This window comes from Mirounga angustirostris, unplaced genomic scaffold (assembly GCF_029215605.1).
Source record: "Mirounga angustirostris isolate CCGP_5_RB_7025 unplaced genomic scaffold, mMirAng1.0.hap1 SCAF_13, whole genome shotgun sequence".
Lineage (NCBI taxonomy): Eukaryota > Metazoa > Chordata > Mammalia > Carnivora > Phocidae > Mirounga > Mirounga angustirostris.
Window position 1 is genome coordinate 30,681,672 of NW_026991721.1, and position 26,043 is coordinate 30,707,714.

General features: G+C 39.8%; 1 pseudogene; it reads right to left on the minus strand.

Moving 5' to 3' along the window:
* Window positions 1–15,940: 15,940 nt before the first annotated feature.
* Window positions 15,941–26,043, minus strand: part of LOC135362329 (GPI mannosyltransferase 3-like) — a 44,486-nt pseudogene continuing 34,383 nt past the window's right edge.

Below are 26,043 nucleotides of genomic sequence, written 5' to 3' on the forward strand. Positions count from 1 at the left end.
ATTAACAAATTAACTAATTAATTAATAAACAAATAAATAAGTGATTTGTGGTTGAAGAGTTTAACATCTCTTAAATGGTTAATTAATGAGAAAAATTCTGAATTTCCTCCCAAAGCTTCCACCCCTAATACAAATCCCCTTCCTGGAGAGAGTACTTTGAGTCAGAGCCTTGCAGTTTGATAGGAAGACATGAATCCTGGTTTCAGGCACACACTATCTATAAGCTATGTGACCTAAGTCAAGTTATTTGACTTTTTCCAAGCCTTTATTTTTTCTATTTGTAAACTGGCAATTCTAACTCACAGCTTTGTTGTGAAATGTAGGTAACATGGTGTTTATGAAAGCATCTATTACCAAGCCTGGTATATGATGGGCACACAATAAAAATTTCATTTTCTTTTTTATCCTTTTTTTCTCTTTTATTTTCAGGTTATACTCAAGGCATGAGTGTTGTAGTGGTTTTGAACAACAGTTTTCATGTTACAGTTCTTAGTGAGCATGTCCTTCTTGAGAATATGTCCAGCAATCAATAACATTGTTTTGAAATTAGTATTTTTCCATGACACCAAAAAAAATTTTGGAAAATTCTTTCAGGTAAGTCCTTTCTTTGGAAAATTCCCATTCCCTCATTTGCAGCAATCAAGTGCTATTTACCCCAGGACCCAACACCTTTCAAATGGTTATTTTCAATGTTAATAAATGATTTCATTCATTTCCTATTTTCCTCTGTTCACCAACCTGCCAGCCGCTGACCTTAAAATAACTGTACTGGTAAACAACTGATTCAGATTATTAGTAGGATATCTGTAATTGTGTTACATGGTCCACCCAGTTGGAAATGAGCAGACATGGCTCCTAGCACCTGGCTGTGTGAATTGGTGGCCAGCTTAGGAGGGCCTGGAAAGAAGGGTATCATAAAACTTGAAAAGATGAGTTCAAGGTTGATGAGAATAGAAGGCTCTGTTTTGCTCTTGTCATATTCTCCAGAGTGGCTGGCACATGGCAGCACAGAGTAGGAATTAATAAGTACATCTGGTTTGAGTGGATGCCGGGAAGGGGGCAAGTGTTATCCTTCTCCAAATTCAATTTTGCTCCAATTTTTTTTTTCAAGACCCTTCCTATTTTTGATAATTTTCACCGTTTGGGGTTTCTTTTCTTCACCTGTCAAACTTCTCTTTGTATTTCTTACTCTACCTAGTGGCAAGGCTGGCCCTCCGAGAGTTCAGTAAATGTTTGTTGAATGAACAAAAGGTACAGAAGGTCTTCTGCAAAAGATACAAGAAGCTAAACTCTGAATGTTTTGAAAGAGAGAGATTGAGCAGGTGAGAGAGAAAGATAGACTGCATGCCTTTGTGCGTGGATATTTACATGTCTGATTTTAAAGTGCTCCTCTTCAAGGTGAGACACCAGATCACTGTTGCACTAAGATGTATACTCATTATTCATAGCTTTCTGATGCTGAAAGTTAATTAAGAAAACTCTACGAAGCATTCAAATCTGGTTTCTCAACAGTGATTTTGATGACTTGAGTTGTGGTTTTTTTCATCCTTATTGCTTTCAGATATACATAAATCTTTTCTCTCTCCATTTTTCCCCATGTGTGTGAAATGTGATACTTTTCAGTATTCTTGGGTTCTTTTGGAATTCAGACTTTTCACTTCCTCCACATCTGCTATGAAACTGAATATTGATTAATGTGACCCATAAACCTAACTGGTTAAATGGGGCCAATGACCAATTCCTATTCTTGGATTTTTTAGGAGTTTCTATCATTTTTTCCAATCTCTCTCATAACTGTGCTTTTGTTGTTGTTGTTGTTGTTAATGAAAAGATTAAAGGAAAATTATATCAGCAGTAAAGTTCTCAAACACATCTGAGGCTTAAATTCCAAGCCTTTTGACCAATACTAACCCAGACTATCTTACTAAATTTAAGATAAAAATGTTTCTAACCTTGCCACTTTTGCCCTATAAAAATTACAGAATAATGTGAAAACATATAACACCTAAACATCTCCAGAAAGAAGTGCCCATTTCATTGAAAGTCTCACATATGACAAAGAATAATTAGCAATAAAATAGGATTATCACTCAATGATTCCACAGGACAAAAATATACTTGAGAAAAAAACTATAACCCTCAAGGGTCTGATATTCTGACTTCGACTGGTAAAAGATGCTATAAAGGATGGATGCCATGAAGACTGGGAGAGCAATTCAAGTCATACTATCACTTTTTCCCAAACAGAGTAGGATATACAGAGTCCTTGGTTACGAAATCCCAAGGGGTGCTATTTACATAGAATACAATGAAACCTTCCATAGTTTGTACAACCTGGAGACCTGAATGTATGCAAGCAAATGAGCAGAGGCTTCCTCTAAGTAGCCACTCCCATAGAAAGTCTTAATCCCAAAATATTGCCTTGTTAAACTTTGGAATTACCTTAAAGGTCTGTGTTACATTCTTTGGAATATCCTTAATAACTGCAAATAATCCTTCAATGGTGGACTTGACATTTGGAAATATTAAAAATCTTTAGGTACCAAATCTCAAACAAATCATAGAACCTGACAAATGTCATTTTTTTTCTTGGTTAAAAAAAGAAAGAATTTTGAGGTATTTAGATTAATTTTTCCCTGTGACTGAAGTGACTCTGAACATTTTTCCCAAGGAGATAGAAGAAGATTAGGAGCAAAGGATGCCTCAATAGAATAAGCATGTGGCCTCCTAATGACATAATTTTGAGGATAGAAATGTTAATTTGGTTGTTTTATATTTTTTCCAAGTCTTGTTTTGTTAATATCACATGTAAAATCTAGTTTGAGTGTCCATATTGGTGCCTTGGTCTCCCCAGAGATGAAATGAGAAGAATACACTCTAAGGAGGCTGTTTCAGAGAATGTGTACGTTAAAAAAATTGCTCTGGAGATTTCAAATAATAATCCAGATGGAGAATACTTGGAAAAACCTTTGACTTGAGGCAAAAGTCTTGATCCCCTACCCTGACCCCATTACAAATTTATCAACACTATATGAGACAATTCAATATAACCATTTTGCAGAAGGGATGACAAAAGGAAGCAATTAAGACTTAACATGATTCCTAAGAAAGTTGTATTTTGGGGCACTTGGGTGGCTCAGTTGGTTGGGCATCTGCCTTCAGCTCAGGTCATGATCCTGGGGTCCTGGGATGGAGCCCCACGTCAGGCTCTCTGCTTAGCAGGGAGCTTGCTTCTCCCTCTCCTCCCCACTCATGTGCTCTCTCTTGCTATCTCTGTCTCCCTCTCAAATAAATAAAAACAACTTAAAAAAAAAAAGAAAGTTGCATTTTATACTTCACCTGTTGATTATAGATCAGCAATTCTGCACAAGATTTCCAATTGTAGACAAAATAATCAATCAATCAACCAACCTCTTCCTTTTGATCTTTTTGGTTTCATAATGAACCCAAGGACTAATAAGGCTGAACATGTTAGACTTCCCCCAAAACCAGGTAATCAGTCTTTGCATACAGCACAATTAGTTCTACCAACTGAGAAGCCTCCCTACCTCTCATTTGCTTCTATTGCAGGTAGAATCTATTAAAGTTAGTCAGAGCCCTGGGGGTGGAGTGGGTGGGGTACATGTGTCTGTCTTGTGTTGGCCTGTTATTGTTGTGGTGCTCACAGGACCATGGGAGGCAGTGTTGAGTGATCCCTTTTATGTCTAGACAGATATTCATAATGAAATAGATGTCTGGCTCTTGAAGTTAACTTCTTAGACTGGAGGTATTTTGGTTTACAAAGGCCCAAATAAGAATGGATGACATTGTCTTGGGTGAAGCCATAGAGACTAGGAGGAAAAATGAGCAGGGGATGGGGAGAGGGTAAGGAGATCTCCTGCTGAAAGTTAAAATGACACCTATGGCAGAATAGTGACTATAATAAGAATCCTGTGTGTTAAACCATATTGACCTGGAAAGCATTCTTCAAGTCCAACTTTCCCAGACATCCAAATAACCTGCCTTGATCTTCTTTTTTTTTTAAGTATATGTGCTGCCGAAGTGAGCACCTGCCTTGATCTTCTTAATGCCCCCAAATGATTGTGTTTTCCTAATGGCTTGTTTTCCTTTGGCTTCCTTAGGACCCTTGATTTTAGCAGAAACTAGAGCAAGCCTCTGGGGGTTCACATTACACAGGTTCCATGACCATTTTATGAATTTCATCATAAGCAAAGCTAGTTGGACAAAGAATGGGGTCTTACTTTTTGTTTTTCCATGTCCCCCCTTCCCAATTTTCCATACTATGGAACGACATTTGAAAGGAATTTCTCATGGCTAATCCATTTCCACCTGTTAATGAAAGTGCATCATCCATTGGTTGGCCAAATTTAATGTTTCTGCATTATCTAGAAATGAGGATGTGATAGAATAAAACAAGTTAAAATAGAATGAGATGAGGAAATACTTTCTAAAAACTCCTCTTTTTTTCCTGCTTTCCTCCCCCTTTATAAGTATTAACATCATCTGCCTGCCAGGTGGAACTTATTGGATAATAGAGCACAGATGTACCTTGTTGTACTCAACAGATGAATTCCTGAAAAGCTGCATTTGATAGAATTTTTATAAATTAAATCATATTTTCCTGTAGACTTGCATTATAGTAACAGAAGCCATTATCCACATTTGACTGATCTTCAATTGGCAGAGGCCTCACACTTGGGCTTCAGGTTTCTCAGCCAAATCTCTTATGTCAAACAGTTAATGATCTGGAAATAATAAGCACTTATGTGAGCTAGGGGAGCACTATACTTAAAGGAAATGTCATTGTATTCCTCTGAAAGTAAAGAATCTTTATTTCATGATGTGAATTTTCACTCATGGAATCTTAGACTATCAGGAACATTACAGATGATGCAGTCCAAGCCTCTCTTTCTTGCAGAAGAGGAAACTGAGGCCCTGAGTGTTTATTCATCTGTGCCAGCATGCAAAAATATATGAAGGAAAGAATAACAGTTTAAGTTTGGCATCCTTGAATTCAAATGTTCTCTTCCCAGGCTACTAGTTGTTTGGTTTCGAGCAAGCTATCAGAACTTGCCTAGCCTAGTTTCCTCATCTTTTTTTTTTTTTTTAAGATTTTATTTATTTATTTGACAGAGAGAGACACAGCGAGAGAGGGAACACAAGCAGGGAGAGTGGGGGAGGGAGAAGCAGGCTTCCCGCGGAGCAGGGAGCCTGATGCGGGGCTCGATCCCAGGACCCTGGGATCACGACTGAGCCGAAGGCAGACGCTTAACGACTGAGCCACCCAGGTGCCCCTAGTTTCCTCATCTTTAAGACAGAGATGGTATTACCCACCTTGAAGGGTTGTTGTAAAAATTAAATTAGGTAATGTATATAAAGGGATAACATAGTGCCTAGAACACAACAAAAGCTGGATGAATGTTTTCTCATTTCCATTTTTTGGATTTTTTCAAATGAACTGTTTTTAAAAAATACATTTCTTTTAAAATTGTAAAGGTCATAATGCTTGTTATTAAAATTTAAAGAAAGTTAAAGAATATAGGATAAAAATCAAATGGTTCTTTTCCCATATCCCAAGATCCTTTCCTCAAACCTCTTTCTCAAGGAAAGCATCTTTAACAGTCTGGTTTGCTTTGTATCCTTCCAGATTTTTTTTTTCACCATCTTTTTAGGTGAAGCACATCCTATACTAACATCATTTTGAGAAACTTCTAAGAGTCTTTGTATCAGTCTTTTGCCATAAAAATGCTGTGTAACAGAACAACCACAAAAATCTCAGTGGCATGCAACCATTAGTATTTATTTCTTACTCCTACATCTGAGGATCAGCTGTGTGGTTCTGCTGATGATAGGCACATTTGCCCGGCTGGGCTCTCGGCGCAAAGTTCCTGCTCAAGCCTGCTCTACAGGCGGGGGGTTGGCTGTGGTTTCAGTTCGTGTCTGCTGCATGGGTTTCTCATTCTTCTTGAGACCATCAGGGCACATGGGGCACGTTCTTCTCATGGCAGAAGTTGGAAGGTCTCTGAGAGAGGAGTGGAAACAAGCCATGTCTCCTGAGAACAAAGTTCGCAGTAGGCTCACTTTTACTCTGGCACAAATTCCATTAGCCAAAGCAAATCACCTGGCCAACCCCACCAAAAGTAGGAAGGATAGTAACTCCATTCCTAGAGAAAGGAGCTACCAAGTCACAGGGCAAACAGCATGACCAGAGGGAGGAGTGAACAGTGGGGAACAACAGTGCAGTCCTCCCTCATCGTAGCAAGGGCAAATCCATTGGAAAGCAGAACATAGACCCCTTGTCCCTACGGCTTGAGTGTAAACTCCTGGTGGGCAAGGACCATAATTGTTTTGTTCCTTGTTCTACTTCCATCAAATTTGGAGATTGGGGGGGAAAATGGTATTGACTATTTGTTGAATGAAGATAGAGAATTCTGGTCCAGGAAACAAAAGCAGGACTATTAACCCGAAATGTTATTTGTATGTGTTTGTGAAGCTATGTCTTTTCCTTCAAACTTCGACAACATTTATCAAAATGGCAAGCTGGCAGCCAGTACTTAGAGCAGGACAGAGGTTCCGCAGAAAGCCCTCTGTCAGTCAGCGTAGTTTTTCTGCCAGTATAAACCTTTGCTTAATTGCTCTGGCCTGACCATCTAGGAATGACAAGCGCATCAGTAACATGTGGAAATAGAGGTTGAACCCACAGCTTGCCTTTAAATGTCAGCAGCGAATCTGTGGTGTTGTCCTGAAATTTAGATATGGTTCCAACCCAATTGTCTTTTATAATTCATTGTGTTAACAGACAGAAACCGTAAAGGGAACATCGTGGAGTCACCTGAAGGGCGACCAGCCCACGGAGGCTGCGGAAAGGACCCTGTTTCTGAGCAGGGAGGAGGGGAGGCTGACCGGAAAGCTGGGAGCCAGCGCCTTGCCTCTAGCAACTGGTGCTGGGATCCAGCGCTCTTCGACCCCCCTCCCCCACTCCCCTCAGGTTTACCTCAGGGCCATCCAGTCCTCTTTGTGTATTATGTCACATTATCTTTCAGATAATCATAGTGTATTTATATAATTAGCCTAATTGTGGGTAATTGTGTGCCGGCACTGTGTAATTATGAAACCTAGCATCCAACACTGCGGCACGATCCGTAGGCAAGAGACGGTACGTGCAAAGTAGCCACTTGATCCTTCTTCTCATTCAGGGTTTTTTTTTCCCCTTTCAAGATGCCAGAAAGGAAGAACAGGCCTCTTTGTAAATCCATTATCTGCAAAACAAGGCCCCTGACAACCACTTCGTAGAGTTTTGGCCTGGAAGTCAAAACCACGTGTAGGGGGAATGTACGTCATTGTCTCTGGAGCTGGCAAAGGTTTACTTCCCACACTGAGGAGCAGAAGGGTCAAATTGCCATCTTGGGGCTGATGCCCTCACCCAGGGCAGTCTCACTGAGGGTGATTTTGAACTAAGGCTTTGTATGTGCCATCCTTAATACAGGTTAATTAGCATGAGTTTGGGGATGATGGGAGGGTCTCTCCTCTCCCAGAACATCTCTGTTATCAGCACCCACAAATGCCATTGTCTGGACCTCATACTGGCCATAACAACAACTCTGTGTTGAGTGTTTAACATCTGCCAGGTCAAGCACTGTGCTGAACATTGACCTGCATTATCTTGAAGGGTAGGTACTACTGTTATTCTCATTTTACAGATGGGGAGGCTGAGGTTCCAAAAGGTTAAGCAAGTTGACCAAAGTCCCACAGCCGGTAAGTAGCTTCATAGGCATTTGAATCCACATTCTCTTGAGCCCAGAGCCCTTGCTCACACTATGCTTTGGGATGGAGGGTTATCCACTTGTGCACATTTGTTTTTAATATTTACTCACGTGCTTACTTTCCTTGGCTGCCTGAAGGTTGGGTAGGGTCGAAAGACTGGTGTGGGTGGGGGCAGGGATCACATTGAGAGGACATGCAGGTGCTGGTGAGCACTGGTTGGGAACTGGAGGAAAGGATGAGGATGAAGCTTTCAAGGAGAAGGTAATGCGGGATGAAGAAAATCAGTTGTACCAGCAACTAGACTTGGTGTCGTGTGTGCAAGACTGAACCATAAGCTTCCCCAGAAAGTCTTCTTCACTGAGGCAGCATACTTCTGTCTCAGAAAAGTCCTGGGATTCCAAGAGATGCTCAATAGATATTAGTCAAATAAACGAAACTCCTGGGTGGAGGGCGGAGTAACAAACTCAGATGACCGCAGGGTCCAAGTGGTTATGAAAGTGAATGATGCTGGCCAGATTAAAGACAAACAAGTAGTGCAAAGTGAAAATGCTAATAGGGACGAAGTCCCAGAGAGTATGTATGTGACTTCCCAAAGTCACAAACCTAATGCGTAGCAGAACGATTAATAGCACCTGCATCTCCTGATCTTCTATCCAGTGTTTTTTTCCATTACTGCTGCTATTTAAGCTCACAGATGTGTATTCTTCCATCCACTATCACAGATCTGTTGAATTTAATCCATCGCTTTCATTTTACAATGGGGAAACCAAGGCCCAGAGAAGGAAAGGGGCTTGCCCAGGGTCATATAGGAGGTAAGTAGCACAACCAGGCTTCCTGGATCACAGCCTAGGGCTCTTTCTATTAATCATGGGGTCTCATATATACCCAGGGAGTACCCTGACTTTGAGGGCAGTCAAAACTCTGTGAGAATTCATTTGGCTGCTTTTCTACCTATAAATCAGGATACATTTTTTTTTATTACAACCGGGGAAGTAAATTACTGTTAACCCAAAAGTTGGATTTATATTAAAGATGGTTCCTTCATAACATCAGAGAATGTTAGATCTGGAAGGGCCTTTAGAGAGCACAAGATCTGCCACCCTCATATTACAGATGAGGAAACTGAGATTAGTTTTGGAATTAATGAGGAATATTTTTGTCATTTACATTATGGTTCTTCAGTGTCATTCAGAAACTAGAGAAGGTAAGACAAAGAACAGAAGCCTAGTAGACAGAAGCTACTCCTCATCTCCTGCAATCAATCCCTTCTTACTCACCAATGCCCTTTTCTTCTGGAGCATTTAGGGAAGAGTAATCACCAGCACAGATGGAGCAAATTTTCCTAAAGGGATGCTAGCAGGAGTAGATGATGCCCAGTATCTTTGTTCCTGCATGAAGGGGCAAAGAGTTTGTCCTCATAGAGGATGTTCTTCAATGCTTAAGAGAAGTAATCATTCCAGGAAGGCAGAGCCTTGAGCTACATGTTAAGAAGAAAATTAGAAAAGGAGGCAAATTTGTAGCAAGTGTTCCTGCAAGCCCTCTGCATTGTAAAATGGTCAACTGGGAATCTTGAATAGTGAGACCTGTACTGGAAACTCAGGAGCCCATGGGGCCAGCAGGTATTAAAAAGAGGGAAAGAGAGGGTGTTTGTCTTATCCTATTGTCAGATCCAGTGATTTTAGCACTATCAGCTTTTCTTTCTCTTTTTTTTTTTTTCAAGAGAAGCTAAACCCTGATTTTTAAAAATTAGGGACTAATTACATTTTTAAAAAATGCAGCATAAGGCAAAAACCAAAATGAAATCCCATATCTGAGGTCAGAGTTGGCTGTTGGCTTACCATCTTTGAATCTCAGTTTTAGAGCTTAGCTGAGCTGACCAACCAGAGCAAAGGTTGAGTCCTGGGGGGCTAAGCTAGGACAAAAGAGCAAGATGTGTGGGAAGTTCACTTGGAGCCTCCATAGACAGACAAACCGTTTTGAAGATCCAACTCTTCTTTCCCAGTAAGGTAAATGAACGAAAAACTTATCTTGAAAATATAATATCTGTGCTGGAGACGGTGCTGTTATACAGAAGGAGCCCTAGTTTAAGAGACAAGAGTAATGGTCTTAATGTCTCCAGTTTTTGCTTGATGACCTTCGGTAAATCATTCCCCTCTCTGACCCTCCACTCCATAAAGTCAGGCCCTTCAGGGGTGCCTGGGTGGCTCAGTCAATTAAGCCTCCAACTCTTGATTTTGGTTCAGGTCATGATCTCAGAGTTGTGAGATCGAGCCCCAGGTCGCTTAAGATTCTCTCTCTCCCTCTCCCTTTGCCCGCCCCCCTTCCTTCGCTAAAAAAAAATATATATATATATATAAATAATAAAACTATAAAAACTTAAAAAAAAATGAGGCCCTTCATCCTGCCTTAATTGCCTCACAGGTTTATTGGAGATCAAATCAGATAATGCTGTGAATCTACTGGGTAATCTGTAACATGTTATGCAAACAAAAGGGAACCTTAAAAATCTGGGAATCAACTTTTTATATGAGAAAATTGGGATATAATGGAAAAAGCACAGATTTTGAGTCAGATAAAACATGGGTTCAAATGCTGGATATCCCACCACCAGTCATACTGTCTTGAGCAATATTTCTCTGTTTTGAAGCTCAATTTTCTCGACAAAATGGGATAATAGTGTTTCTCTATATAATGCTTTTGTAAGGATTAAATGAACTGTGTATGTAAATAATGCACATAGAATATCAGTGGGTGCCTGATAAACATTATTTCTTTTCTAAATATATAATTAGAATTCACTGCCTCATGAAGGCATTGCATTATAAAAGAGAATTGTTCGTTAGTAATTTTCCCTATTCTGAAAGGATATGATGTTGAACAAAGGAAAAAAAAAGGGGGGGATTTAGTAGATTAAAAAAACAAACAACTCAGAAGGAAATGAAAAGTAGTAGGAGACTGTTGTGGGGAGGCAGTTAGGGAAAGCTTTAGCCAGGAGGTGAAATTTAACCTAGTCTCTTGAGCACGAGATGACACTGGGCAGCTTAACTGTGGGGTGATAGCAGTGAACATTCTAAGCAGAGGGACAGCATGGGCAAGACCCTGGAAGAGAGATAGAGCAAGCTACTTCCAGAAAATAGAATGGTAGGCATCTGAGTTATAGATCCTACGGTAATTGAAGGGAGTAGGGAGAACCAGAAAGGTAGCCAAGACTAGTTTGATTTCCTCAGGAGTTTGCTTTATTCTGTAGACAATGGGATGCCATCCAAAGGTTTGACACAGGGAAAAAACATGATCAGACTCACTTTGTAGAGAGAATTTTCTGGTTGGAGCATGGAGGATGGAAGGGAGAGGAGCTGTAGTAGAGGCAGAGAGATCCACTAGGAAGCCGTTGAACTAGGGCCATGGTGTGGGAAGGAGTGGAGTCAGGGAAGACTGGATAAACTAGACTGGAAAGACTAATGCTGCCTTTGAATTATACCTCTGTAAGAGAAATTTGGGTATATTATTTCTGGGGGAAATTTATGGGGAAAACATTTCCTTTTCCCAACTGGACTGCTTTAAAACCATCATTATTCCGGTCAATGAAGAAGAATGAAGGAGGCTTTAATCGGCTTCCAGAGTAGACCAATTTTTATTATTAAGATTGTTGACCAGGGAAACCAGTGGTAATAGATCCCATCTTACTAACTTCTGTCTGTGTCTCTCCTTCTGGTAGCCTCTTTTGAAATAATAATAGTATGTGACTACAATATGTTCACTCATTCTAAAATAAAGTCAAAATGATTTTATTTTACTATGAAACTTAAAGCAATCAGGCATCATTAAGAAGACCAAAAGGGATTATATTAAAGTTTGATATTAAAATTGTTAAAATTAAAACTGTTTTGGTCTCAGGCTTTATTGAACTTTCCTAACTTTCAGATGAAGAAATATCAAAATAAATTGAAAGACCCTGAATGAATAAAATAACTTTGTCTCCTCGGAAATTCTGGAAGAGAATGAGAGATAAATTCTATCTTCAGGGAGAGATAAAAGGAGAAGTGTTAAAGAGATTTTTCTGCACTGCATATATGAAGGGCTCCATTTAGGGTTGCTCTGTGCCACTTAATTTTGTTTTAGAGGGAAAAACTTTGCTCACCTAGTTCTTAGGTTCCAGTTCCCAAGCTATAGCAATCAAGAGTCCAATACAAAACAGATGGCCACTCAAATGGAGTAATTTAGGAGGGTTTAATGAGGGGATTATTACAAAGGTTTGACAGGATTAAGGAAAACCAACAAGAGATGGTGAAGCACCTTGCATCTAGTAACAGCTCTTGGCACAAATGTTAGGAAGAGGAAATATATCCAAAACTTCTTTCAGTCAAAACAAGATCAGTTCTTCAATTTTAGTATGTGAATGGCCTCCCCCATGGACAGAGTAGGTTGGTATTACTTAACTGATACTTAGGTATTTGAGGCTAAGCAATAAAAGTCTTCTAGGTGCTAGAGTCTGGGCATACATTTGGGTTAGTTAATATAGTCTTTTATCATTATTCTTTAAAGCCAACAGCAATCTTTGGATGTTTACCTCTTAATCTTTTCCTAGTCAAGAGTTGAAGGAAGAACAGAGCTAATCTATATTTTCCCAGGAGAATATAAGCTTCACAAAGACAAAGACCTTTTTCTTTATTGTTTCCTACCATATTTCAGCTTCTAGCTCATAACAGACCCTTGATATGGATTTCTTTGTGGTAAGTGAATGAAAAACTTACCTTGAAAAAAATGTATTAAGAAATCAAGAGACCTCTTGGAACCATAGCAGTTGAAATTTCCCTATTTACAGTTCCCAAAAGTGTATGTTGAATTTTTTATACTCTTTTTGGGAGTTTAAGGAACTATGTCCAGATAACATCCAGAGATACTAAGTTTTTTGAAATTGTCTCCAAAACTTTGGCCCTGACCCATATCAGAAATGTGCTTGTGGATGTGCCATCTGGAAGGCAGAGACTTAGACCTTGGCTCCAGGGCCATGGCTCCCAGGGGAGGAGAGCTGAACATTGTTCACCATGTAAGAATGCCAGTGTGTCTGTCGGCTCCAGCCTGAGGGAAGTATCCTGGCTCGACAGTTGGACTACCCCTCTTACTGGACCTTCAAACTATCTTCCTTTTGTGCAGATTCTATTTTAGGGTTTACTGAAGATCAAATTATGTGTTTCATCTGAATTGATAGTTTAAAACCTTGCTATTTGTTTTTAGTCTAGTCTATGATAAAAAAAAAAAAAGACTGGATTCAGATGGTTGGATTTGGTTACCAATTCATCAAATTACAGGTATTGATTGCAAGTTACTACACCTTAGCATCTGATACCCTTAAGATGTTTAAATAGGCACTATCTCATTTCTCTAGGGGGCTAGCATTCCATAGCAAATGTATTTTCTAGCTAGTTGCCTCCCAGATAAGCAGCATTAGAAAAATATTTAATAAGAGTCATTTATTTTTATTTTAACACTAACATAAATTGTGGTTAAAAGGTCTTTAAAGGAAAAATAACCCACTGATAATTCCCAGGCTACGTTTTTTCTTATGCCATGTTTCTTTCTAAAATTTGTTCATCTACATGAGTATTTAATATAATTAAAAATCATAGTTATAAATTTTATTTCTCTTTTCTCCCTAATCTTATGCTATAAATATCTTTTATGCTCTTATGTGTACCTTAATTTACTTACCTATTCCTCCTGTATTGGACAAATAGGTTCTTTTTTTAATTTTAATTTTATTTTTTTATATAATCTGTACCCCCAATGTGGGGCTCAAACTCATGACCCCAAGATTAAGAGTCACATGCTCTACTGACTGAACCAACTAGGTACCCCCAAGTAGGTTATTTCTAATTCTTCTGCTACGAAGGTGAAAGTGGAAAGAGCATGTTAATTTAAAGTTAAACAAAATTATTCTGTTAAATTATTTCCAAAAGCTAAATATACAGAGGAGGAATTGCTATGCCAGATGAGAAAGATTTGAAATTTTATAGTCCTCTGATTGCTAATGTTATTCTGCTCATCTGGCTATCTAGGTAGTTGTCCTGTCTCTCTTTCACTGCTCTCTTTGTATGCTATGGGTAGACATTACTTGGGTTCAAAATATGTGCCACTGAATACATGTTATTAATGTTTTCCCATATCTGGTTTGGGTGAGTGAGAGATACATTGTTGTTAAGTCTCATGTGTTACATTTGAATAACCTAGCCTATGCTGATATACATGCAAATTTGCCTGAACAAACTCTCAAAGTATATTTGGAGGAATAGAGTATTAACATTGTTAATGACACTTGTTATGTGTACTGGCTGGCTAGTGCTTCAAACATGCTGTGTAAAAACTTTCCAAAACCCAGTGACTTAACACAATGATCATTTAATCTCACGGATCTGCTGTTGGGTACATCCAAGCTGGGTTCAACTTGGCTGACTCTACACATCTCTCATGCTCTTCCCAACAACAGTAGGTTAACCTAGGCATGTTTTTCTGAAGATGGTAAAAAGCCTCATAGGTCAGGCTCACTGCTAATAAATCACTCCCCTCTGAGCTTCATCCACTTCTGAGCACACCATAGCCGGACCCCTGTGCACTCCACTGCTCCTGCTGGCCATCCTGGCCCTGGGCCTGGATGTGAGCCCCAGAACTGGTGGGAGCAAGTCTCCAATGGTGGGCACCCCATGGGATGCCAAAGTCAACAAGAAGGGCATGCAGCAGGCACTGAACTTCACCCATACCACAGACTGCAGGTGGTGCACACCTGTAAGCAGGTGATGACTGGGATGACCTACTTCTTAGACATGGAGATTGGCCAAACCAGATGTACCAAGTTCCAGCCCAACTTGGACAGCTGTCTCTTCTATGACTAGCCACATCTGATGAGAAAAACACTCTGCTCTTTCCAGATATACACTGTCCCCTGGCTGGGCAAGACCTCCATGGTGAAGCCCAGTTTCCAGAATGCATAGAGGACCTGTGACAGGCTGGCCCCCTCTGGCCCCATTCTCCTACCTTCCTCCCCCTTGTAGAGCTCCTAAGCCTTGCAAGTGTGGCCTTGCCCAGGTGGATGTCCTCTCAGTATGCTGGTCCAGTAGACAAATAGAGAAGGGTTCTGGGGCATTTTTTGAACAGCGAAATGACTGTAATTCCTTTCTTTTAATTGCTTTCCAGATGCACCAGTATGTAGTGCAGGTGTTCTCCTCTCTCTTTTAATCAACAAAAAGTAACATCAGCTAAAAAAAAAAAAAAAAAGCATCAGAGGTCATACCCAACTACACAAGCATGTTCATTGCAAACCCTTATTCCTATCACCCTTGCTAATACCCCATTAGTGAAAACAATTCACAAGGCTGACGCTAAAGTGACGGTCAGGGACATGCACTCCACCTTTGGAGGGAGGGACCAAGGAGAAAGGAGAAAAATTGGGTCTGATCATCCAAACTACCAAAATATGTAATGACATAGTACTTAACCAAAGATAGTACCAAATCACTTTTCTACTGTTTCCATAAGCCTGGAATATTCTTACAATTTTAGTATCTGTAAATGTTATCACTGATGTTTTCTTCATGCTCATTTAATGGGTGTAAAATAGTATTTCTGTGTTACTTTACTTTTTATTTATTTAATTAGCAATGAGAATCACTTTCTCTGTGCATTGGGATACTTCATTTGTACTTCAATGGGGACAGTTCTGCAATAAAAAAGTGCCACTTTCTTTTTAAAATGTCATTATAGCAGGATGTTTCAAATGTTACAGTTATCCAATGGGAAGATTGCAGCTTTTCTTATTGCTGGACTCATCTGTGGACACAAATCTTGTTTGAAGACTCCTTTGAACTCCTTAAGAACTGACCTGACCAAGAAGTACCCTCTAGGTGGGATATTTCACCAGGAATGGCCACTTAATCCTGAATTTCTTTTTTCTTTTTCTGAGGAAAACTAAAGGTCTTTATTTAAAATCTGGCATTTGTATTAATATATTTTATACTTTGTGATATTTTCCATACATTTCCTCAGTAGTGATATTTGGTAAAGAAGTTCAGTGGCTTTTTGCTAGTTCCACGAATCTTACCCAGTGTTTACGGGCATATTTATGCAGCATCTGAATATTTGTGCCCAGCAATGTCTATTTCTTTAGGAAAGATTTAAACGCAGTTTATCTTCTGTTGAGTGTCCCTTTTAATTTCCATTCATAGACATATATGTGACTTCCAGTTCAACCTTCTGACAAGTGAATGTGGAAGAACACAGCTGTTCTCTCATAGTTGCTTGAAATTAGGAAAAGCACTTATTTCCTCCTCTGAAATGCTGAAGATGATCAAGTGAGTAGGCAATGTTGAGTCATTGTGAAACTCTTTAACCAGTTTAAGGGATTCAGATAGAAGATATCTGCTTCATTAAGGTACTGACTTTTTCCAGTCAGCTCTGGGGGACATTGGAGAAATCTCACTGGAAGTGAGTAGTGGACATGGCTATAATAAGGAGTAGAGTGGCAAGGCATCATTATAAATATGGAAGCTGAAGATTTATTGGGATTATTGTAACAGAGTTCTTGAATATGAGTCATGACATCAAGAGTACCTCACTGATGAACTAAACCAGTATAGAGGGTGAGGAGCATATTCGATAAAAACAGGAAACTGAGAGCTGGTTTCTTCAATGTTTTCAGGTGGTTTAGTAAGTACCCACAAAACACCATACAAAACGGTAAGACTGGATAGCTAAACCTGAATTCTTTGTGGCTCAACATGCTATAAACTAGCAGTGTCCACAGCACAGTTACCAAAAGTAATTTGGTACCTATTTGGGGCCAGAAAGCAGCCATGAATAAAGAAGGGTGAGGGGGTGCGGAGCAAGATGGTGGAGGAGTAGGAGACCTGGATTTCGTCTGGTCCCAGGAATTCAGCTGGATGGGGATCAAACCATTCTGAACACCTACGAACTCAACAGGAGATCAAAGAAAAGAATAGCAGCAACTCCCTGAACAGAAAAGCGACCACTTTCCGGAAGGTAGGACGTGCAGAGAAGTGAAGCCGAGGCGATATTCGGGAGGATAGACGAGAGGGGGAGGGAACCTCCATCGGCCGCTTCTGGCAAGTGAGAGAGCAGTGGAGCACAAAATCGGAACTTTTAGAAGTCGGCTCCGCTGAGGGATGTCACTCCGATGGCTAGGGGGGGGGTGGAACCCTTGTGGGACAGTGTGGTCTCAGGACCCTCGGGGTCACAGAAAGACCAGGGGTGCCTGAATGCGGCAGAGCTCCCAGGGATCGGAGTGGGGAAGCCGGCTGCAGAGACGGAGCCAGGGCGCGGGCTCTCAGCTTGGGGTTGCCATAAACTGTGATCCACGGCACAGTTGGGCCCCTGCTCCTCCAGCAGGGACCCAACAAGCGGCAGATCCAGGGAGACTCCCCTTCCTCCCCCAGGAGGAGTGGCACAGGAGTGCACCACAGGGATCTGCTGGGTTTGGAGACTCCACCCGGGGTCGGGTGCCAGAGATAGAAATGCTAGGTCACAGGCTGGGTGAGCACGGAGTGCAGCCGGAGACCAGGGAGACGGGAGTGATTGACTGCTTTTCTCTGGGGGCTCACTGAGGAGTGGGGCCCTGAGTTCTCGGTTCCTCAGGGCAGAGATTGGGAGGCCGCCATTTTCACTCTTGTCCTCCAAAGCTGTACGGAAAGCTTGCAGGAAACAAAAGCTCCCGAGAGCAAACCTGAGCAGATTACTTAGCCCGGACTGGCAAAGGTGGGGCAATTCTGCCTCCGGAAAAGACATTTGGGAACCACAGCAACAGGCCCCTCCCCCAGAAGATCAGCGAGAACAGCCAGCCAAGACCAAGTTTACCAATCAATGAGAACGGCAGAACTCCAGCGCTAGGGGAATACTACACATAGAATCCATGGCTTTTTTACCATGATTCTTTAGTCTTTCAAAGTTAATTATTTTTAACTGTCTTTTTTTTTTTTTGAATTTTTCTTTTTCCTTTTTTCAACCAACATCTTATCAATCCCTTTAAAAAAAATTTTTTTTTATTTTTCATTTTTAGAGTCATATTCTATCCCTTCATAGTACTTACCCTTATTTTTGGCATATATATATATATATAAGTTGTTCTCTCTATAAAATTTGGAGATACAGTTTCTTCTAACAGATCAAAATACCCTAAATCTCTAGTGTATGGCTTTGTTCTAGTCTCCTGCCTGATCACATTCTCTCCCTTTTTTTTTCTTTTTCTTTTTTAAATCCTCTTCTTTCTTTTTTCAAACAACTTCTTATCAATTCCTTTTATAAAATTTTTTATAATTTTCATCTTTATAGTCATATTCCATCCCTTCATCATATCAACCCTTATTTTTGTACATATATAAGTTTTTCTTTCTTTAAAATTTTGGGACACACTTTCTTCTAACAGACCAAAATACACCCAAAATCTAGTGTGTGCCACTGATCTATGCACCAGCCTGATCATATTTGATCATATTCTGGTTTTTTTTTTGTTTTGTTCTGTTCTTGTTTGTTTTTATCTTTTTCTTTTTCTTTTTCTTTTTCTTTTCTTTTTCTCTTTCCCTTTCTTTTCCCTGGTTTCAAGTCTTTTCTGATTTGTTTAGAGTATATTTTCTGGAGACATTGTTACCCTGTTAGCATTTTGTTCTCTCATTCATCTATTTTCCTCTGGACAAAATGATAAGACGGAAAAAATCACCTCAACAAAAAGAACAAGAGGTAGTACCGACTGCCAGGGACCTACTCAATACGGACATTAGTAGGATGTCGGAACTAGAGTTCAGAATCATGATTTTAAAGATACTAGCTGGGCTTGAAAAAAGCATGGAAGTTATTAGAGAAACCCTTTCTGGAGAAATAAAATAACTAAAATCTAACCAAGTTGAAATCAAAAGGGCTATTAATGAGGTGCAGTAAAAAAGGGGGCACTGACTGCTAGGATAAATGAGGCAGAAGAGAGAATCAGTGATATAGAAGACCAAATGATGGAAAAAAAGAAGCTGAGAAAAAGAGAGATAAACAACTACTGGATCACGAGGGCAGAATTCGAGAGATAAGCAATACCATAAGACAAAACATTAGAATAACTGGGATCGCAGAAGAAGAAGAAAGAGAGAGGGGGGCAGAAGGTATATTGGAGCAAATTAAAGCAGAGAACCTCCCTAATTTGGGGAAGGAAACAGGCATCAAAATCCAGGAGGCACAGAGAACCCCTCTCAAAATCAATAAAAATAGGTCAACACCTCGACATCTAATAGTAAAACTTATGAGTCTCAGAGACAAAGAGAAAACCCTGAAAGCAGCTCAGGACAAGAGATATGTAACCTACAATGGTAGAAACATTAGATTGGCAACAGACCTATCCATAGAGACCTGGCAGGCCAGAAAGGATTGGCATAATATATTCAGAGTACTAAATGAGAAGAATATGCAGCCGAGAATACTATATCCAGCTAAGCTGTCACTGAAAATAGAAGGAGAGGGCGCCTGGGTGGCTCAGTTGGTTGGGCGACTGCCTTCAGCTCGGGTCATGATCCTGGAGTCCCGGGATCGAGTCCCGCATCAGGCTCCCTGCTCGGCAGGGGGTCTGCTTCTCCCTCTGACCCTCCCCCCTCTCATGCTCGCTCTATCTCATTCTTTCTCTCAAATAAATAAATAAAATCTTTAAAAAAAAAAAAGAAAATAGAAGGAGAGATAAAAAGCTTCCAGGACAAACAAAAACTAAACGGATTTGCAAACATGAAACCAGCCCTACAAGAAATATTGAAAGCGGTCCTCTAAGCAAAGAGAGAGCCTAAAAGCAACATAGACCAGAAAGGAACACAGACAATATACAGTGACAGTTACCTTACAGGCAATACAATGGCACTAAATTCCTATCTTTCAATAGTTACCCTGAATGTAAATGGGCTAACTGCCCCAATCAAAAGACACAGGATAACAGATTGGATTAAAAAACAAGACCCATCGATATGCTGTCTGCAAGAGACTCATTTTAGACCCAAAGACACCCCCAGATTGAAAGTAAGTGGGTGGAAAACCATTTACCATGCTAATGGACATCCAAAGAAAGCTGGGGTGGCAATCCTTATATCAGACAAATTAGATTTTAAACCAAAAACTGTAATAAGGGATGAGGAAGGACACTATATCCTACTTAAAGGGTCTATCCAACAAGAAGATTTAACAATTGTAAATATCTATGCCCCTAACATGGGAGGAGCCAATTATGAAATCCAATTAAAAACAAAAGCAAAGAAACACATTGACAACAACACAATAATAGTGGGGGACTTCAACACCCCCATCACTGAAATGGACAGATCATCTAAGCAAAAGATCAACAAGGAAATAAAGACTTTAAATGACTCACTGGACCAAATGGACTTCACAGACATATTCAGAACATTCCATCCCAAAGCAATGGAATATACATTCTTCTCTAGTGCCCATGGAACATTCTCCAGAATCGATCACATCCTAGGTGAGAAATCAAGTCTCAACTGGTACCAAAAGATTGGGATTATTCCCTGCATATTTTCAGACCACAATGCTTTGAAACTAGAACTCAATCATAAGAGGAAAGTCAGAAAGAACTCAAATACATGGAGGCTAAAGAGCATCCTACTAAAGAATGAATGGGTAAGCCAGGAAATTAAAGAGGAATTTTATAAATTCATGGAAACCAATGAAAATGAAAACACAACTGTTCAAAATCTTTGGGATGCAGCAAAGGCAGTCCTAAGAGGAAAGTGTATAGCAATACAAGCCTTTCTCAAGAAACAAGAAAGGGGGCGCCTGGGTGGCTCAGTTGGTTAAGCGACTGCCTTCGGCTCAGGTCATGATCCCAGGGTCTTGGGATCGAGTCCCACATCGGGCTCCCGGCTCAGCAGGGAGCCTGCTTCTCCCTCTGACCCTCTCCTCTCTCATGCTGTTTCTCTCTCGCTTGCTCTCTAATAAATAAAATCTTTAAAAAAAAAAAAGAAACAAGAAAGGTCTCAAATACACAACCTAACCCTACACCTAAAGGAGCTGGAGAAAAAACAGCAAATAAAGCCTAAACCCAGCAGGAGAAGAGAAATAATAAAGATCAGAGCAGAAATCAATGAAATAGAAACCAAAAGAACAGTAGAACAGATCAACAAAACTAGGAGCTGGTTCTTTGAAAGAATTAACAAGATTGATAAACCCCTGGCAAGACTTACCAAAAAGAAAAGAGAAATGACCCAAATCAACAAAATATTGAATCACAACCATTACCAAAGAAATACAAACAATTATAAGAACATATTATGAGCAACTATATGCCAGCAAATTAGATAATCTGGAAGAAATGGATGCATTCCTAGAGATGTATCAACTACCAAAACTGAACCAAGGAGAAATAGAAAACCTGAGCAGACCTATAACCACTAAGGAAATTGAAGCAGTCATCAAAAATCTCCCAACAAACAAAAGCCCAGGGCCAGATGGCTTCCCAGGGGAATTCTACCAAACATTTCAAGAAGAATTAATACCTATTCTTCTGAAACTGCTCCAAAAAATAGAAATGGAAGGAAAACTTCCAAACTTGTTTTATGAGGCCACCATTACCTTGATCCCAAAACCAGACAAAGACCCCATCAAAAAGGAGAATTACAGACCATTATCCTTGATGAACATGGATGCAAAAATTCTCACCAAAATACTAGCCAATAGGATCCAACAGTACATTAAAAGGATTATTCACCATGACCAAGTGGGATTTATCCCTGGGCTGCAAGGTTGGTTCAACATCCACAAATCAATCAATGTGATACAATACATTAACAAAAGAAAGAACAAGAATTGTATGATCCTCTCAATAGATGCAGAAAAAGCATTTGACAAAGTACAGCATCCTTTCTTGATCAAAACTCTTCAGAGTATAGGGATAGAGGGTACATACCTCAATATCATAAAAGCCATCTATGAAAAACCCACAGCGAATATCATACTCAATGGGAAAAAACTGAGAGCTTTCCCCCTAAGGTCAGGAACACGGCAGGGATGTCCACTATCACCACTGCTATTCAACATAGTATTAGAAGTCCTAGCCACAGCAATCAGACAACAAAAAGAAATCAAAGGCATCCAAATCGGCAAAGAAGTCAAACTCTCACTCTTTGCAGATGATGTGATACTTTATGTGGAAAACCCAAAAGACTCCACCCCAAAACTGCTAGAACTCATACAGGAATCCAATAAAGTTGCAGGATATAAAATCAATGCACAGAAATCAGTGGCATTTCTATACACCAACAACAAGACAGAAGAAAAAGAAATTAAGGAGTTGATCCCATTTACAATTATACCCAAAACCATAAGATACCTAGGAATAAATCTAACCAAAGAGGCAAAGAATCTGCACTCAGAAAACTATAAAATACTCATGAAAGAAATTGAGGAAGACACAAAGAAATGGAAAATTTTTCCATGCTCATGGATTGGAAGAACAAATATTGTGAAGATGTCAATGCTACCTAGAGCAATCTACACATTCAATGCAACCCCCATCAAAATACCATCCACTTTTTTCAAAAAAATGGATCAAATAATCCTAAAATTTGTATGGAACCAGAAAAGACCCCGAATAGCCATAGGAATGTTAAAAAAGAAAGCAAAGCTGGTGGCATCACAATTCCGGACTTCCAGCTTTATTACAAAACTGTCATCATCAAGACAGTATGGTGCTGGCACAAAAACAGACACAAAGATCAATGGAACAGAATAGAGAGCCCAGAAATGGACCCTCAACTCTATGGTCAACTAATCTTCGACAAAGCAGGAAAGAATGTCCAATGGAACAAAGACATTCTCTTCAACAAATGGTGTTGGGAAAATTGGATAGCCACATGCAGAAGAATGAAACTGGACCATTTCCTTACACCACACAAAAATAGACTCCAAATGGTTGAAAGACCTCAATGTGAGACAGGAGTCCATCAAAATCCTAAAGAAGAACACAGGCGGCAACCTCTTCGTCCTCAGCCACAGCAACTTCTTCCTAGGAACATCACCAAAGGCAAGGGAAGCAAGGGCAAAAATGAACTATTGGGAAGATAAAAAGCTTTTGCACAGCAAAAGAAACAGTCAACAAAACCAAAAGACAACCGAGAGAATGGGAGAAGATATTTGCAAATGACATATCAGATAAAGGGCTAGTATCCAAAATCTATAAAGAACTCATCAAACTCAACACCCACAGAACAAAGAATCCAGTCAAGAAATGGGCAGAAGACATGAATAGACATTTTTCCAAAGAAGACATGCAGAGGACCAACAGACACATGAAAAAGTGCTAAACATTGTTCGGCATCAGGGAAATCCAAATCAAAACCTCCATGAGATACCACCTCACACCAGTCAGAATGGCTAAAATTAACAAGTCAGGAAATGACAGATGTTGGCGGGGATGCGGAGAAAGGGGAACCCTCCTACACTGTTGGTGGGAATGCAAGCTGGTGTAGCCACTCTGGAAAACTGTATGGAGGTTCCTCAAAAAGTTGAAAATAGAGCTACCATACGATCCAGCAATTGCACTACTGGAACATGGAACACTACATCAAAAACTAATGATTTAATGTATGGTGATTAACATAACAATAAAAAATTAAAAAAAAAAAACAAAAGAAGGGTGAGTACCCAAAGATACAAATGTAGGGATCCGAAGGGGTACGTGCACCCCAATGTTTATAGCAGCAATGTCCACAATAGCCAAACTGTGGAAAGAGCCAAGATGTCCATCGACAGATGAATGGATAAAGAAGATGTGGTATATATATATAATGGAATATTATGCAGCCATCAAAAGGTATGAAATCTTGCCATTTGCAATGACGTGGATGGAACTGGAGTGAAATAAGTCAATCAGAGAAATATATGTATCATATGACCTCACTGATATGAGGAATTCTTAATCTCAGGAAACAGACTGAGGGTTGCTGGAGTGGGGGTGGGGTGGGAGGGATGGTGTGGCTGGGTGATAGACATTGGGGAGGGTATGTGCTATGGTGAGCGCTGTGAATTGTGCAAGACTGTTGAATCACAGATCTGTACCTCTGAAACAAATAATGCAATATATGTTAAGGAAAAAATAAAAATAAAAAAAGAAGATAGCAGGAGGGGAAGAATGAAGGGGGGGGAAATTGGAGGGGGAGATGAACCATGAGAGACGATGGAATCTGAAAAACAAACTGAGGGTTCTAGAGGGGAGGGGGGTGGGAGGATGTGTTAGCCTGGTGATGGGTATTAAAGAGGGCACGTTCTGCATGGAGCCCTGGGTGTTATGCACAAACAATGAATCATGGAACACTACATCTAAAACTAATGATGTAATGTATGGGGATTAACATAACAATTAAAAAGGGGAAAAAACTAATGTGTAATATATGATGATTAACATAACAATAAAAATTTTAAAAAGAAAAAGAAGGGTGGGTACCCCAGACATCTGGAAATCCTTGACTGAAATACCAATTCCATGGATGAGAACCATAAAATGTTCCCAAATTCTGAAGCACATTAAATTTCAAAAAGTTATAGTGAAATAGGGTCCATTGACCAAAAAAAAAAAAAAAAAAAAAACAACGATCAATTATCAGAGACAAACTCAAAGTGACAAATCCTATAGGTAAAAACTGTTGCAGAATAAGGTCAAGCTTTTTCTGTTCTTGCCAGAAATGTCTGAAGACCAAAGGTATCCATGGAATGATAGCTGTGGGACGAATTATGAAGGTAAGTGCCACCAGGGACAAGTATTTGACACTGTTCATAGACTTTGAACCTTCCAAAGGATAGTAAAAAAGAGCAATTATAGTGAGAACAGTTTCCATGGTGTTTGTAAGAGTTCTTACAAGCAATACCATGTGAACCCAGAGCATAACTGGCAAAAAAATACCCATCTTGCCATTTTCTGATTTTCTAGTTGCTTCATTATTGAGGAGAGTCTGATGTCTTCTGTAGCAGACAGAAGTGCTTGGGCAAATCTAGGAATCCAAATCTCTGTGGCACTCAGTGCTCTTCTGGGGGCTGAGGTACAAAGTTGATTTTCTCTTTCGCAGCTTCATCTCATGGGAGTGGCTCTGGAGACCGCGGAAGAAGAGTTGGCTATGGTCGCCCTCTTGCTTCATCCTGCACCTACTTCAAGGTCTGCTGTGGATTCCCTCTAATCCTGAGTTTCTTGAAGCAAAAATTTATAAACTTCATCTTTATAGATGATAGTGCTTGGCAAGTTGTGGAATGGAATAAAATGGAATGGTCTGAGGTGTGCTGGTCTTGACCAAGTTTAGAAAAATATATTTCAGTTAATTTTGAGCTATTCAAATACCAGTCTTCACTCACTGACCTCAAGAAATCAATATCTCAGTGTTCCCAGTGTTGTAGTATAAGAACTACTTTTAACTCTTTTGGAGAACTTTGTTCCCCTGCAACATTCTGCTTCCTTCTCATAAACTCTAATCTAGTAAAGAACAGTATAAAATCTAAAGTATAACTAGTTCACCTAAGAGTTACACAATGCTTTTCCTTTAGCTACATACACATTTCCAGACTGGTCACATCCCAGACATCTAGACTCATATATCCAGCTACCTACCTAATATTTTGACTTGATTGTCTAATAGACATTTTACATTTCACATGTCAAAAAATGGGCTCTTATCTTTTCCCATTTCAGTAAATGACAATTCCATCCTTCCAGTTGCTCAGGATGGAAACCTTGGGGTCATACATTACTCGTTCCCTCACACACCATATCTAATCCTGTATCAAATACTCTGCTTTTCTTTCAGAATAGAACCAGAATCTGACCACGCATCACTACACCCACTGCTACTATCCTAGGCCAATTGCAATTATTTCTCATCTAGAATAGATCCAAGGAATCTCTTTGTTTTCATTCTCTTTTTAAAAATAATTTTACTTTATTTGTTTTTCATCATGATAAGTGCACTCTTTTATCACCATCACCTATTTCACTCATCCCCCCACCCACCTCCCCTCTGGTAACCATCAGTTTGTTCTCTATAGTTAAGAGTCTGATTCTTGGTTTGCCTCTCTCTCTCTTTTTTTTCCCTTTGTTCCTTTGTTTTGTTTCTTAAATTCCACATATGAGTGAGATCATATGGTATTTGTCTTTGACAGACTTATTTTGCTTAGCATTATATTCTCTAGCTCTATCCATGTTGTTGTAAATGGCACAATTTCATTCTTTTCAATGGCTAAATAATATTCCATTGT